Source organism: Chamaea fasciata, unplaced genomic scaffold (genome assembly GCF_029207755.1).
Source record: "Chamaea fasciata isolate MVZ Bird 193981 ecotype frontalis unplaced genomic scaffold, bChaFas1.0.hap1 SCAF_2, whole genome shotgun sequence".
NCBI classification, from domain to species: domain Eukaryota; kingdom Metazoa; phylum Chordata; class Aves; order Passeriformes; family Sylviidae; genus Chamaea; species Chamaea fasciata.
In genome coordinates, this window is record NW_027094087.1 from 94,225,001 (window position 1) to 94,241,218 (window position 16,218).

The 16,218-nt window shown below is 35.3% G+C and overlaps 1 protein-coding gene across 3 annotated transcripts in view; it reads right to left on the reverse strand.

Moving 5' to 3' along the window:
* Window positions 1–16,218, reverse strand: part of NLGN4X (neuroligin 4 X-linked) — a 157,103-nt gene that overhangs the window by 79,952 nt on the left and 60,933 nt on the right. The gene's annotated exons all lie outside the window — the stretch shown is intronic.

Genomic DNA, 16,218 nt, shown 5'->3' on the forward strand with positions numbered 1-16,218 from the left:
GAAATTCCAAGAATTTCCTTCTTCCAAAGAAAAAGGCTTGGGTATTATTCAAGTCATAACAATGAGAACCTTTAAAAAAAATGCCAAATGCAACACTCAGAATATCAAAGCACAGCAGCATGAAATTATCCTGATAATACATTAATATTGTATATTACTGTATAATGACCACGTATAGAAGGTTTTATCAGGAACGACACATTCACATCCATATTCTCTTTTACACAGCATATAGCTGTGTAAATTCTTCCATCAGTACTCTATAATTCTGGAAGACAAAAATGATTTTGTATGTGAAGAGATTCAGTTAGAACCCTCAATTACATCCAGAGAACAGAAAAACTAACAGGAATGATGCCATGGCTGAATTGGCCCTTTACAGAGTTCATGTATGAAGTAAGCCAACTTTTCTGTGATAAAACAGTGTTGAATTCCTCTAAAGAATTGAATATATTTAAAAGCTATTAATCTTAAACAACTCAAAATCAATAAATGCTTTTAAAAAGTGACAAAGACCTTATGCAAAAATACCCCAAATATTCATTAGCATTTGGTAGTATTATTAGCATTTATGCATGTTACACCATAGGGCTGGCACCAATAACTCAAAAAAAGGCAAGCCACCCAGTTATGTCTAATTTAACTGAGATAAGTGGGACTGATTTATGTTCAAAATAAAAGTTATGGTGAGACTGAAAAATCCCCAAACTCTCTGGGAAGAAATTACAGTGAACTATAGTTCACACAGAAGTCCCTTGCACCATTATCGTTCCTTACTCTGATGCATGAGAGGACTGACAGTTTGAAAGAAAGGAACAGGATTAAAATATTTTGTGTGGTCCTAAAACACTTTCAACCTCAGTTTTTAATGGTGTTGTGGAGAAAATTGACGTTTATACCAGACTTATTAAAGACGTGGTAGCAGTGAAATCAAAAGCACATGCTAAATTGATATTAGGATCAAAGAATGACTAGTTACTGTACCTACTTTTCACATGGGGTCAGAGAATCCTAGAATTAAGTTTCCAAAAGGGTTATTTTTGTTCTTGTTGATTTTAATCAACCTTTAAAGTTTGCTGTATTATTTGATCATACTCTGTTCTTTCTTTATGATCATAAAAGCACTATCATTTTTTTAGAAGATAAAATGTGGGCCTCTGTTTACCCTTAGAAAATTACATGTGCTTCATATTTTTTCTTAAAATAGACTTTCTTAAAACATCAAAGTCAATCACACAATTACTTGTACATAAGTACACAAAAGAATTGTATCTCAGTTTCTAAGGTTAACTAAAATTTGCAGGATAGGTGCCTTCTAAGTTAGTTTCAGAATGGACACAGTAATAAAAAGAACATAAAAAAGTCTGTCCTGAAAGCAGCAATGGCAATAGGAAGTTATTGTCACAAGACAAATCACCCTAATATCCACACAGAAGACAGGCTGAACTGATTTAGAACTGCAGTGATGTTGCAAAAAATGTACCAAGTTTTAATAGAAAAAAAAAAAATTAAAACGCCGTGAACCTGGCTCAGCTTCCCCCATGCAACCGGCAATGCAAATCAAAGGTGTTTCAACCTATGGTTTGGCTACACAATTTAAAATTGGAATAAATAATTTTTACCCCTCAGACCTGTGAAACGTTTTTAAATACATCATGACCAATTTTCTTTTAAATTTTCATCAAAAATCCATGATAACTGACAGGGAGCAACTGTACTTACATATGTACATAGAATTAAAATAACGTCTCCTTTAAGGATTGAGGCTGCATTGCCCATAATTTGAAGGGAATATATTCTTATAATTAAGGATAAGATTTAGAAATAGTAGTAGTAGTAGTAGTAGTAGTAGTAGTAGAAGAAGAAGAAGAAGAAGAAGAAGAAGAAGAAGAAGAAGAAGAAGAAGAAGAAGAAGAAGAAGAAGAAGAAGAAGACACAAGCATTCACGGACCCACAAGAGAGATTGGTTCGTAGCTACTAGACCATGAAGGAAAGCACATTCCTGGAAATGGGGAGAGGGAGAGAGGAGAATGTTGATGTTCCTTTCAATCTCCAATGTATCACGACGCTTACATCATGCTGCGTTGGGTTACATCATGTTACGACTAGTGATGTAACCCGTCGCAATGCAATGCACACATCGCATTCAGTCAGCACTTTTTCAGCTTGTCCACATCATCACCGTGGCCAAGAGAGGTTTGCTTGAGTTAATTAAAACTGTCATGTTTCTGTGGTATTCATGGTTGGTCATGAATAGAAACTTTCCTGACTTAAGAAAATGCAGGAACGAAAACAGAGCTAAAAGGCATCCTAAATATAAGAAAGAAAAATGTGTAGAACATGCAGGAGGGCTTGGTCTGGGGATGATATGAAAAGCCAATCACATGAATATATTATATAGTAAATGTAGGAGTAAGTAAACCAGGGGAGAAATATCAGAGGGATCATTCTCACTATAAGCATATTTCCTTTTTAAAGATAAAATACATACATGGGTTCAGTCAGAGGATTGTGTTGTTTGCTAGGGAAAAAGTTGTGGGGTTTTGTTTGTTTGTTTGTTTGTTTGTTTGCTTTTTAATGGAATGTGGTAAGTAGAATTTGAAAGCAGGACTTAAGGGTAAGCTTTTCCTACATGGTATGGATGTTGTGCTCCTGTGCTCCCAAACCAGACTTCAGCTTAGGTGAAACAACAATTTCTATGGAGAACAAGGCTGCTGAAGATATTGGAACAGTGTCATTGCCAGTGTCTCCAATGCACAAGCTGGAGTCTGCAGCAGCTAAACTGGGTTGATGGTGGAGCTGGTCCCCTGCAGAGTATTCAAATAGCTGGAACAGCAGCAGTAACTGTGATTAGAGCCAAATATTGCACACCATTTATAACCATTTGCCTAATTATTTAAGACTAAAGCCAAGCAAGTCTAATCTTTGTCTCACCTTATTCCTTCCTTTCTTTTCTTAGTCTAGCCTTAATGCTAGTCCCTAAAGCTTGAGCAGAAGCATTAGAATAAAGGTATGGAAATTTTTTTATTTTATCTAATATTGTCATTTTGAAAATATGACAGATATTTAAATGCTTGGTTGAAGCTTTTCCTTGTCATAGGATACAGTAAGTTGGTTATTTCCCACTTGCTTTTTACATTATCCCCTGGGAAGTACTCTTTTTTCTAAATGCTTATACATAGGAAAAATAAACAGCATACTCACAGCATACTCAAAAAACCTCTAGGTTATTTATTAATCCTATACTTGTTGATATTTATGTTTAGATGGAGAAATAGCCATGAGGGTAAGATGCAAAAACTGTCAAAGAGAATATGATGTCATATGCTAGTACACTCCTGCTCTTTCTCCTACAGGATTTGAGCATAAATTATGTCCACTGAAGACTTTGCATTTTCACTGTTCTTTTTATATTCAGTTAATGTTTCTTCCATTCTGTCTATCCTTTCAATGGGTATATGCAGAGGATGCAGAGCCCTGGTGATTTTCCTCTCTGCTCTCCACCTCGCACACACAGCTTGCTCAAACACACGTACACAAAAACAGATAATATCTATTTCTGATGAAGAACTGAATGTAAAGGGAATTTTTTTAAAGTTGGTATTCAATTTAGATGTGAAGATGCATTCTCTTCTATTCTCAGTCATGAAAGCATTTACTATTTCTTCACTAAATCCCACCCTTTCTGTCATCTGCTTATAACTGCCTTCTTGCTAGAAGCTAATTCAACTCAACTGCACATGTGATTTCTTCGGAGCTCATCTCAGACAAAAATGTGTCAAGTTAACAAAGAATGACTCTTTAAACTGATAAAGCTAAAACATTCTGACTGAAATAGGTTAGGAGACAATCATTTGACTAGCTTCACAAGCACAGGCAGAAATTGCTATATTTGAGGGTGGAAAGCAGTGACTTTCCTTGCTGGCACAGCTGCAGTATGAAGAGGATACATCCACTCCTCTGAAATACTTAAGCAGGTGAGAAGTGATTGGTAGAGAAGGGAGGATTAAGAATTTACTGGAGAAAGATAAACACTAATTCAATCTCTAAGACTGAAGTTAGAAAGCAAAGTGGTATTATGTCATCAGCAAGGAGGAACCACAATTGATAAAGCAGCAGTTGCCAATGAAGGCACTCAGTACAACTGTTCCTCAAAAAATATGTTACTCCAAATTGCAAAAGAAGCATTAAATCTCATTTATCTTCATATTCTTCCTATTCTTTCACCTTTAATGACACGGCAAATCAAATTCCCCTATAGTAAAATAGTACTAATGAAGGGCTTGGAATCAGATCACAACACAGTCAAAATGATTATAACTGACAAAAGAAAGAGAAAGACATTTCTGGAACGGAATCTTAACCCTGGTACTTCAGAATAGTCTATATATGTATCAGACATATGGCCTCTCTGAAATCAGGTCAAACTAGAGGCAGTTTTACTGCAAGTGAATAAGAGTATAAAGCATTAAAATCCTAAATGACCCATTCTAAAGGAAAACAAAAACAATAAATACAGTGGTGTAGGCAGAGTTATTGTATTAATATGGGTAGGTTTACATGGAGAATATAATCTCTAGATGCCATGTTTGAACAGCAATCCATTTTTAATGCCATTATGTTAAAATAACTGAATCCCTGAAGCAGGAAGTGAAGAAAAAGGAGACTGAGCTTGAAGGTTATTCCTAAGCCACTACACCTTCCAGGGCTCCTTCTGGGACAATGCTAATTATGAATCAGCTTTCACTCCAAGTTTTGCCTAAAGGCAGAATCTAGCCATAAATAAATATTCACATCATTCAGTCCAGCAAAGAATCATTTTTTCGAAAGCAAGAATGTTTCAAAGCAACTCTGAATCAGGTCAGAATCCCATAAACATTAAGTAAACTGAAAAGGCTTCCTTTGTAGATTATGTAAAGCCTTTAAGGGAAAAGTTTAGATTTATGGATGAACTCCCCGTAGGCTTATGCTAAAACATCCACATTTACTTATAATCAGTAAGACAATTTATTCTGTAATTTTCTACCATCTTAATGAAAAGCACTGTGCTCTTTCTGCACACAAGGAGCAAGGATTCACAACATGACAAGCTAAGTTAAAATAATCAGGCTTCTGCTATTAAGGAATAAATGGAGTGTTTCAGCAGACTCAAAACTTCTTCAGTATTTTTGTCACACACAAGAGAAGTCTTTGGCAAAATGATGCACCCTGGCATCTAAAACTAATTTATGATTAGATAAGTATGTTCTTTTTTCTTTTCACTGATACACAGTTTTACAGATATTTATTTATAGTTACATTCATATATTTGCAAACGAACCTCAAAGTCAAATTTAATTGAAACTGAAGAACCTAAATAATTGAGCAGGTCCATGTGGAATCTAACAATGCCTTTAAAAGTTCCAGTCTCATTTGTTTTGAACCCCCTACATATTTTTTGTGTAACAAAAATATCTTGAATGCTGCAGATATACGCTTCTCACTGTGATTTATCCTAAATCACTGAATTGTCATTATTTTCACTGCTGTTATACTGAAGTCCTAACCCCTATTTAAAACATGACAATCTTACTGTTTATTGCACTTGTAGAAATGTATCTTCATATAAGCAGCAAAAGCAGCCACTGACTTTAACAAAGGCAGAGATTACATTCAATAGCATTAAGAAATAGCATGTCTTGTTACCACACAAAATACTGTTAATATTTTGTGTAGATGGAGTGAGCTGATGACTATTTTGTTGATCCATTTGGAGAAACAAGGTAATATTGGGGAAAAAGCAGCCCCACGGCAGCTTAGGAAAAATGAACTAGAAAAGGAATAATTCAGCACATTAACAACTTGCCTTCTCAACCCTCATTAAATTTAGTATCTGCTCTTTTCTGGAATGGATTCTATTGTATGTACACATAAATGTGTGCTTGTGGATCTTAAAAGTTCTAAAAGGGCTAACAGGTAGCAGAGAGGCAAATAGGTTATTTGATCTTTAATCTTTGCTTTACTCTCAGTACGACGAAACATAATGTGATCTTTGTTGTAAGACCTGTTAGGCTGACTGTCGTGTGTACTCTAAAAACACTGCTACAATGACAGACCATGAGCATGTTCTGCTTGTTCCATTGTTCACACACATGCTGCAAATGTAAACCTGGAAATGATACAAATGAAAGCAGGAGTTTATTGGAGATCTACTATCTCAAGTGAACCATCAAAGTATAAGCTACTGTATTTGAATTCTCCTTACCTGTACCATTCCATTCCTATTCCTCAGAGTTAACATACTCATTATTTATCTATCTGCATTACTTTCAGACAGGTTCAGATCCATGAGGTCCCAAAAGCCATGCTCTTTTGTTATTCCTCAGTGACAACCATAGTAGCCTCAGAATCTCTGGCTGTAATTACACCCTCCCACACCCCTTGCACGGAGCAGTTCCTGTGGAATGAACCTGCAGGGAGCTCAGCGGGGAAAGGCTCACAGCTGGGGTGCATGTCCCTGGCTCCTGCTCTGAGCTACACACACGTCTGCTGCCCTGAGGCTTTCCACCACAGCCAGCTCTATCTAGGATGGATGTCATGTGCAGGCTTCATGTGGGCTGTCGTTTCTAATGTTGAGACTTTCTGATATATATTCTTGGATAACAACAAAATAGTCAAATTGTACAGCTGGTTAGATACAATTAAACAGTGGGGAAGGCTGCCACAGATGCATGAAGGACAAAGATTCAATACACTTAGAAAGCCACAGTGTCCTGCTTCATCCAGTTTTGACTGGCATTCAATTCTGTGGAAATACCTGTAACATTAGAGTTGAATATTTATACAAAGTTACCATACTAAGCCTTGAAGCTGGTATCCCCACAATGGTTTGTTTGTTTTTTGCTAGTTTGTTTTCATACTGGGTACTTGTTACAAAAAGAACTATATTTCTTTTCAAAAAAAATCCTGACAGATAATTACATCATTGGAATTGCTGTTGTGTTCTGCTTGGTCAAAACCAACATAATAATAATAAAATACTAGTTGTACCATAACTTTTACCAAAATAGGTAATAGTAAGGAAAGTTCAATATTTAACAAGAGTTTGTCCTTAGATCACAGCAAATGTTTCATACAGGAAGTTAAGAAGTATTTTCTTACTCTAATTTCACCATTAAAATTCTTTTCTATGCAAAAGCACTTACTCTGCTGCTTTAACTAAAGTCATAAATGAGAAAATAAAAGTCTATTCAGCTCTATTCTGTATCTAAAGTTGTTATTCATGTGATAGTTTTGTTCTTACATCACAGACAGAGTGTATTTAGTTTACAATTTAGTCTACAAGGGTTCTGCTGCTCTCAGTTATTAGTGGTAATCAATACTGCCTTGTGTTACATGAATAATTGACAATTTCCTGGTGCTCTTTTGTGCTAGATTACATATGTTATTCTTTACAAATAACACCTCTTTCATCAAGCAACTAATGTTTCCTCTGAGAAAAGCAAGGATTGACTCAGGAACTTTACCTTCTCTACTGCAACAATTGGCAACCCTACAAGCATGACCATATTAACCAGTCTAGCACAGCTGATGTTTAAGTCAGGACTACCCAAAATTAAGCCACCTCTTGCTGCCTTGAATTGTCATGCAAGACATGGAAAGATCTGGGAACATCGTGAAAGGCAGGGCTTCAGAGAAATTGAGTAGGAGGCCAAATATACAAATGTCTAAGAAACAAGGTGTTTTGTTTTTTTTTGGTACTCAAATGATTATTATTTATGCAAGAGCTCTCACATTTTAAATATCTGAGAGGGCCAATGCCAGGGCACAGAGAAGTTCTGTTCTCATTAGTTTCATCTGTTAATATATACAAATTAAGATATGGTGATTCCACAGAACCAAGTTGAAAGCAAATTCTAACTTTATTATGAAAACTTTTTCATTATTTTCTTTTATGCTTTTCTTTTTATAGACACTGGCAGCAGTGTTTTGCTCACAGAATTTAGCCCTAGTGGTCCACAAAACAGCTGTTGGGAGTAAATAAATTATACTGTTCACACAGCCTGACTTCCTCTTTTTAGGATGCACTGCTCTTGTCCAATAGAAAAAACAAACAAACAAACAAGCTTAAAAATGCAATAGATTTCAAGTATATAAAACTGGAACATAAATCTGCCAAGTCACATGGCTACTAATATGTTAATCATTGCAGTACACTAATTATGGGCAATGTACATCCTTAATACAAGGCCTTTCTACTGAAGTTGATCCTGCTATTTCTGAAGCTAAATTTAAACATACTATTGTCAACAAAAAAGATCATTAACAACATTATATGCTGTGTAGTTTAAACAGAAAATAATTGGGGGGGAGGAGTATATATACATTGAAGAGATCGTTAAAAAAAGACAAGAATAAAATAGAATTATAGGAAGGCCTTCATAAAAAATAGCTAAAACAGTCATACAACTTCAATGCTGCGCTGCAGGCTCTGAGTATGTTAGTCTGCTAACATACTCAGGTTTAAAGCTAATAGCTTTAAACATATTTATTGTTCATGAATATGCTGTGCTAACAACTCTAATGACGGAAATAATCTATCCACAGGATGGGTACAGCAAAACAACATAAGTTTGATTTTACTGAGTCAGATCATTTGTGGAGTTTCTTTCTTTCTTATAGTGAAGAAATTCGCAGCAGTGAAATGACACTTGCAGTTTATTTCACGGTAGTTTTTTCCAGCTATTTGCATGACTGTGTTTGAAGAAATGGAGGTAAAAGAAAGAAATTAGTAAACACTTACTAAGTTGATTAATGTTAACTAAGATACCTATTTTACAAAGGCATAAATATTTTTTAGCCATCCTGTGGAATCTGAAAGGCACAGGCTGATACCGAAACCTCCAATAAATGCAGTGCTGTAATTGTGCAACAGGTAATTACACAATCAAAAGAGATAATGAAAAACCTCGATAAGTGGGTTTGTTTGTTTGTTTGTTTTTGGGTTTTTTTTAAGCACAAACATTCATTCTGGATGGTTATTAAAGGAAAGGATGAATAGGTGGCCACTGATGTGCAACAGATAGGCAGCCACTGTGTTCAAGAAAGTCCAGCAGTATTATTTTCAAATAGTTAAATCAGAAATTCTGGAAAAGAGGCCAATGAATTGAGGGAAAAAAAAAGGTCCAATAGCAAATATGTAAGACAAAGCTTCTCAAAACTCCAGCATGCTACTAATGTTTCAATAATAAAGTTCATATGAAATATCAGTCAAGGCAAACAATTCACCAAAAGAAATTAATCTGGTATATCCTACATAATACCACAACAGAAGAGTGAGAATGAAAAATTCATGAGAGAATATGCAAGATGCTTAAAACTGCAGAACATGAGAAGTGTTTAACCACCTTGGCAACAAATGGTCATTAATAACTGAAAAATTCATACATTTTAATGCACATGGAAATAGGCTCCCTTTAATCTATTCTTTACTGTAAGGGTGACAGAGCACTGGAATAGGACTCCCAGAGAGGTTGTGGTGTCTCCTTCTCTAGAGATACTCAAAACCCACTTGGACACAGTCCTGTGCAACCTGCTCCAGATGAGCCTACTTAAGCAGTGGAGTTAGACTAAAAGATTTTCAGACGTCCTTTCCAATCTCAAACATTCTGATTCTGTGAACTACATAGATTTCATGAAACAAAAAAGTTATGATCTTCTCTCAGATGGAAATTCTGCTCTAACAATGAAGCAGGTTGCAAGTTCATTTAAAAATTTTTATCTCAGATTACTAAAGAATACACTAGATAAGAAGGGATTTGATGAACAGGTATTATTTATTTGTAGGTATATATGTGTATATATATATACAAATATATGTCTGTGCATGTGTGTGTGTGTGCTTATACACTCAGGATAAAGTAGGTATTGTTTTCTTATGCAAAAGCCCATTTCAACTGTTTGTGAAACAAATACGTTTGACATAAGACAAAAACGTATTTCTACTGATTGCAGTCTATTTAAATTTTCTAAGCATGCTAAAATTCTTTACTAGTCAAGGTTGTCCGATCATACAGGTTTCTTCACAACTAATCACTGTGCACATAAAACCCTAATAAAATATCTCCATCTCAACATACTATAGATTATGACTTTTTTTAGATAAAATGAATATACTTATGGCTAAACAAAGGATTGCTTTTGGCCTACTCTAAAAGATGAAATAAAAACTACAAAATATGCCTACTCAGACCTGTGAATATAAGTCCAAAAAGAGGAAAAGAAAAAGCTATAGCTATAGCACTATAGCCCTATAGCTAAGAAAAAGTGAAGATGCTGTGCTACTTAGGAAAAAAAAATAAAAAAGTGGGAAAAGTCATAATGAAATGTATGTATCCTACCACAACTGTTTTTATCCACTTGTCCTCCAGTGTCTGTACTGTTATTTCTGGGAAAATGTAGGCTTTCTTTAGCAGCTTAGATCTACTTTGCCACGGTCCAGTCTCACCAGAGAGGATTAATGATGCTCTCTGTGTACTCTTTGTTCTGGTAGGAATTCAGGCCAGGCTTCCCTGTGATGGTGAAAATTGCTTTTTTTGCTGTCACTGCTGCTTCTTGCTTTAGCAACCTTGTCTAGGAAATCAGTCCTGCTCAGTGAGGTCCCAACTAGAGAAATATATTATCATGACCATTTGCTAACTGTTAGCATTTCCCCACTTTGCTAGAGCTTTGGATTGATCCCCAAAGCAGCTTTCTCCATTGTTAAGCCCAAGTATTTAACTTGGGCACAATGTGTGACTTGGTTGCCATCAGATATTCCTTTATTGGATGTTCTAACAGCAGACTGCACAAGATTCCCCTTACTGTCTTCTGGCCTTTACAAAACAAATACAGTGCTTATATATCTAACAGAGCTTACAACTCCTGCCATGAGGGCTGCTGTGCTCAACAGATTTCCTTTAGGTGGAGACTTGTGAAGTTTACCAGCTTCCTTAACATACTATCCTCCAAGCTGCAGCAGTGACAGCCCTTGTAAGAGAACAAAAGAACATTTTCTCTACTCATTTCTTTAGTCAGTGACTTTATCTAACAAATGTAACTTTACAGCAAAAATGTAGAGTTTGTCCTTATCTCTCTTACCTCAGAGCTTATCTGTGCTACCCTTTATGCAGTAGGGAGTACTGAAGTGCAATGTAAATTATCAGTGTATACAGGTAATTTTGCAGGAAATGTCAATCAAATATGAATGCAATTTTCAAAGCAATTATCAGGCAAAGAGGTTAGTGCATTTTAACTGTTCATGAAAAATGCCCAAGGGTGTATGTAATTTCTGGGCTACAGGCAAACCAAGATATTTTTAGAGAACAATATGTAAGGGTCTTAAAACTCAAAAAATTCAGGAATATCATGAGATATATTTGACTGGCATTAAGCCTGCAGGAGTATGTCATGCTTTGTGTTGCTAAAAAGGAAGTGTTAATAAATTCAGGTCTAAAATTTCCACAAAGAACATAGCAAATCATAGGTACAATCTACCCATGGTTTCCAAATTATTAAAATCATATTATTGATTTAAAAAAATCCCAGGAAATCTTCTCATTTGTCTATCAAAATGTCACATGGGGGTGGTGCTCAACATGACCAATATATCATTTTATGGTCATGAACATACAAGGGTGCTAGCCTTCACTGTTTTATTCTCTTTCACCGGTAGTTCACATTGTCTTCAGACATGGCCAGCATAAAATTACCAATTACATATTCATATGTTATCTTGATTACTAAAGCTGACACATGCTTAAATTCTCAGGGTGTGAATCATTGCCATTACAACACATTAGATAAACTGGCTGTTCATAGTGTGTGTCCCTTAGAGTCACAACTTGGATAAAATCCATTAGTTTAAGCATCCTCCATTAAAGTTTTTTTATGGCTAGGTTAAAAGCCAGGGCATTTATAATGAACTAAGAAAGTGCACAGTCAACTCATGCAGCTATCTCTTATCCTGCAATAGCCCAATTGTGTTTGAAATTTTTTCAGTCCTTCTAAGTTGTGGGGAAGATGGAGATATGCTCATGCCAGTAGCAAGGGGACACATTCTCCATGGAACCATTTAGACTGCGAAATCATGTCAAGGTTACAGACAAGGTTACAGCTAACTGATCAGAGGAATAAAGCTAGAGAATACACAATCAAACAAACACTTTTTAAAGGTAATGGGAACTGGGGAAAGGTGGGATATTTTTAATAACCACCTCCAGGGTTATGTACAAACCCAACATATTCTACTTCAACACAGGGTGCGCTGCACGCAAAATGCAATGTCTTTGAAGAATTAAACTCCAAAAAGAAAGGTAGCTGATTGCTCCTTCAAGGACGGTTTAGCAGCCACAAGAAAGTAAAAAAGGTCCATATGGATTAGAGTGTTTGATCTTAGCTGACTGAAAATGGCACTAAACAAGTTCTATGCATAAAGAACTCATCTCATGTTCCCAACATTCTGGACCCAGTGTAAAAGTAGATATCCCATTAGGTCCATTCTCAAGAGAGGGCTTATAGGTCATGAAACATTTTCATTTCAGAATGGTCTACAAGGGTTATGCCAGCTAGATCATAACCATCTGGCAGATTTGTTTGAGCAAACACTTAATATTGTACTCAAGAGTAATTTCTTTATTAGTTGAGAGATAATGAAGAAATTTAAAGGACTCACAGAAACATTCCAAGCCATTTGTTGCATCTGCAAAGAGCATACTTTTTTCCAAAATCCACTTCTGACATCTTGCTTTCAGTAAACTTTATGGGAAACCTAATAACTCTGCATCATGTATTAGTAACAACCTTTTTTCATTCCTCAGAAATTTAGCTGATCCCTTCTGAGTTTAAACAGATTACACCAAGAGCTTATATGCTTTACCCAGTCACAAAGTCTTACCCATCTTCCAGTATTTAAATGCCTTGGGAACTTCTTCTGGCATAAGTCTTATTTTCTTATTTCCTTTTCCTTTTAACTCTAGGAAAAATTCTATCTGTTGTGTCATTTCTGATTACTCTATAAATATTGAGAGTAAAGAATTAAATGCAAACTTTGATAGCAAGGCATCAACCAATCTTCTATCAGTACATGACCCACATGAATTTCGAGATGCCTTAGTTTTAAATCTCTTTACCCAATTATTAAAATTCATCATGGTACAACGGTTGCCAAATCTATTGCCTTTCAGAGTTTTGCTTGGAGGTTACAATACACTGCAATGATATGCAAAGTGCTGCCAGTAAATGGGTCACCAATGGGAGTAAGACAGATCCTAAAAAAAGCTATGCACACACACACAAAAGGAATACAGTCTTTTAGGTTATAAATATATGGGAAGTAACTTGAGCCTTTTGTCACCCAGAGGTATTTCCTTCTTGCAGTTGTTTCTAATCCTAATCAGAGAAAAAAAAAACCTGCAATACTCATTTTCTAAATGGAAAACCAAGGCACAAAGGCAACAGGTGATTGATCTCACATCTCTATTAGACCTCAGAATGCCTCAGTGCCAGTGTATCTAAGCAATACAGTGGTATTGGTAATTTATTTAAAAAAAAAAAAAAAAAAAAAAAAAAAAGAAACAGGCAGTTTTACTTCACATCTCTGTATTAAGCAAAAAAGTCTTGTAATAAATCTTTACAAGAAATGGAGAAATTGGTAGGTAAAGTGGTAGGTGTTTGTAGTTCCAATTTAGGCTTAAAAAAGAAACAGAAAAGTCACAAAACAGAAAAAAAAAAGTAAAGTTACCTGTTCTAAAATAATACTTCGGCTTAGTACATCATGAAGGAAAAAATGCTTACACTAGGTCCACTCATAGTACAGAAATAACTGTTTTATAACTAGTTTTAGGAACTAACAGTGTCTGTCTTCTCATTTGTGTTGAGACAAAATAGGAAAAGATCACAAGAAGAAAAAGAACATTAATATAGACAATCAAATCCAAAAGATATATATTAGAATTTAAAAGAATTAAGTTAATCATCCTAATACTAAGCCATTTTGATTTATTGTATTACAAATACAATAAATCAAAACAAGCATGGTAAAAGAGTCTGCATTTAGAAGTTTGATATGGTGATATGAAGCAAAAAATCCAGAAGTAGCACTCAAAAATGGAATAAATTATTAATATCATAATATTTTAAAAAATGTGATACATGCTGATACTTTCTAAACTTATAATTACTTACTAAATTCTCCATTTTTTAAGAATAATAGAAAATTAACTTCAGCATTACTGGCCACACTTTCAAAGGTGCTAAAAATTGAAAATATTTATACATGGGGTGTAGGGTGAGCACTTCATGATGACAACTAAAATTCAAGGAAGAACTGCTCAGCTAAAAATGAAAAATGGAAACAACAGCAGGTAAACTAAAACAAATCCTAGAAGGGTGCACTACGATCCCCATGTACTATCCTATAGGCCAAATGCAGCTTAGCAAGCATAGCTGAGCAGCCCACTGAAGGAGTCTGGTACAGAAGGACAGAAAGGGAACCAGGATTTCTCTCTTTGTCTGATCCTTTTCCATCCACTGCATATTTAATATATACATAGCTACCCCTCCTAAAATTATTTAAGAATCATAGCTGCTGTTTTCTCACCTACTGCTGCTTCTTGTACGTTACGTTGATAAAAAAAATAGATAAGGAAGAATATCCAAATAACACCATTTTAGGAAATGGAAATCGAGTTTACACTTAATTTATAGTCTTACTTTATACAGTGAGCAAAAGGATTCATTTATAAAATGATAGTGGCCAAAGTAAGTAAGAAGAAGTGGTTACAAGAGAATGTGAAATTGGATAGAGAAGAAATAAAGCTTGAACATCTCTCAGCAGTTTACTGTGAAAATGGACACAGTTAAGAATAAAAATTTACCTAATTAATCCATCTACTACAGTTTACTTCTGGGAATAACACTGAAGGCCTTATGGATAACTCTGTGAGAATGGAAATAAAGAATAAACTGTACAGTATGACTTTTAGAAACTTATCCCTGTCTTTAAGTTCACATTACTGCATTTATTTGTATTTAGTTATTTCTTCGATTTGTTTCCACTAAAGTATTCCCACTGAGAGATTGTCATGGGGAGCTGCTCCTTTGGGGCAATGTCTGTGTCATTTTCTTTGACTCAGGTATACTTTCACATAATTGTTAGTGACAAGGCATAGCAGTTAATCCATAGGGATGGTTTTATGCATCATCACAGTAAAAATCTGATTTGATCCAACTCGCAAGAACCCACCCTAGACATCAATTGCAACTCAGCCTATTGCATCTAATCCCTGAAGGCAGAACAAGGTCTATGGTTTAGGTAGATGAGAAAAGCACCCCAAATGCTTAACACCATTAAAAAAAAAACAGTCTTTTTGAGTCAGATACATTATGAATCTGAAAGCAAGGTATTTTGGAGGGGAAGCCCTCCAGCATTTATGTAACTTAGCATTTTGTATGACATTATATAGCTTAGTTATATTGTTCATTTCAACAAAGTGATAGCCAAAACTTGAAAAATGCTTGAAGTTAGCATGAAACTTCAACATGCTTAACATTTTTGTCTCAGTGAAATAGAAGAAGGCAAAAGACATTTGGCACTTTACATGATTGAGCTGCATAACTATAAAACAGAAGATGGAAAGACAATGGCATTTATTTTAAAAAAATCTTCTTTCTTTTTATTTTGGTTTTGAAATAGATGGACCAAATCAAAACTTTTTTAAAGAGGGATTTTTGTACTAACTCATTACAGCCAAACAGATCAAATTCTCCACTTTGGAATGCCTTGCACACATTTCTCAATTAAAAACTGTGCACTTCCAGTATGCTTTTTACTCAAAAATTTATTATTATATAATTAAAATAATAGTTTTGTGCAAATTTGTCAGTATGAGTGCATGTTTTGCTTGGAAATACTCTATCCCTTGTACAAATTCATCAGTCCACTACACCAGAATCAACACTGTCAACTTTATTAACTTTCAGCTTGGGAAAGGTGGAATCAGATCCTTTCCTATCTGTTTAAACAGTAAAAACCAGCACCTGTTTGCTTGTTTTATTACTGCATTCACCAGCATGATTTGTGTCATTTTCAGTGATTTCCAGGGACAGAAACAAATGAGTTTGCTGGAAACTTGTGCTCCCTCTGGTGTCTGAATCAAGCATGAAAAGCCAGCAAAAGCACTACCATGGGGGCAGTATTAC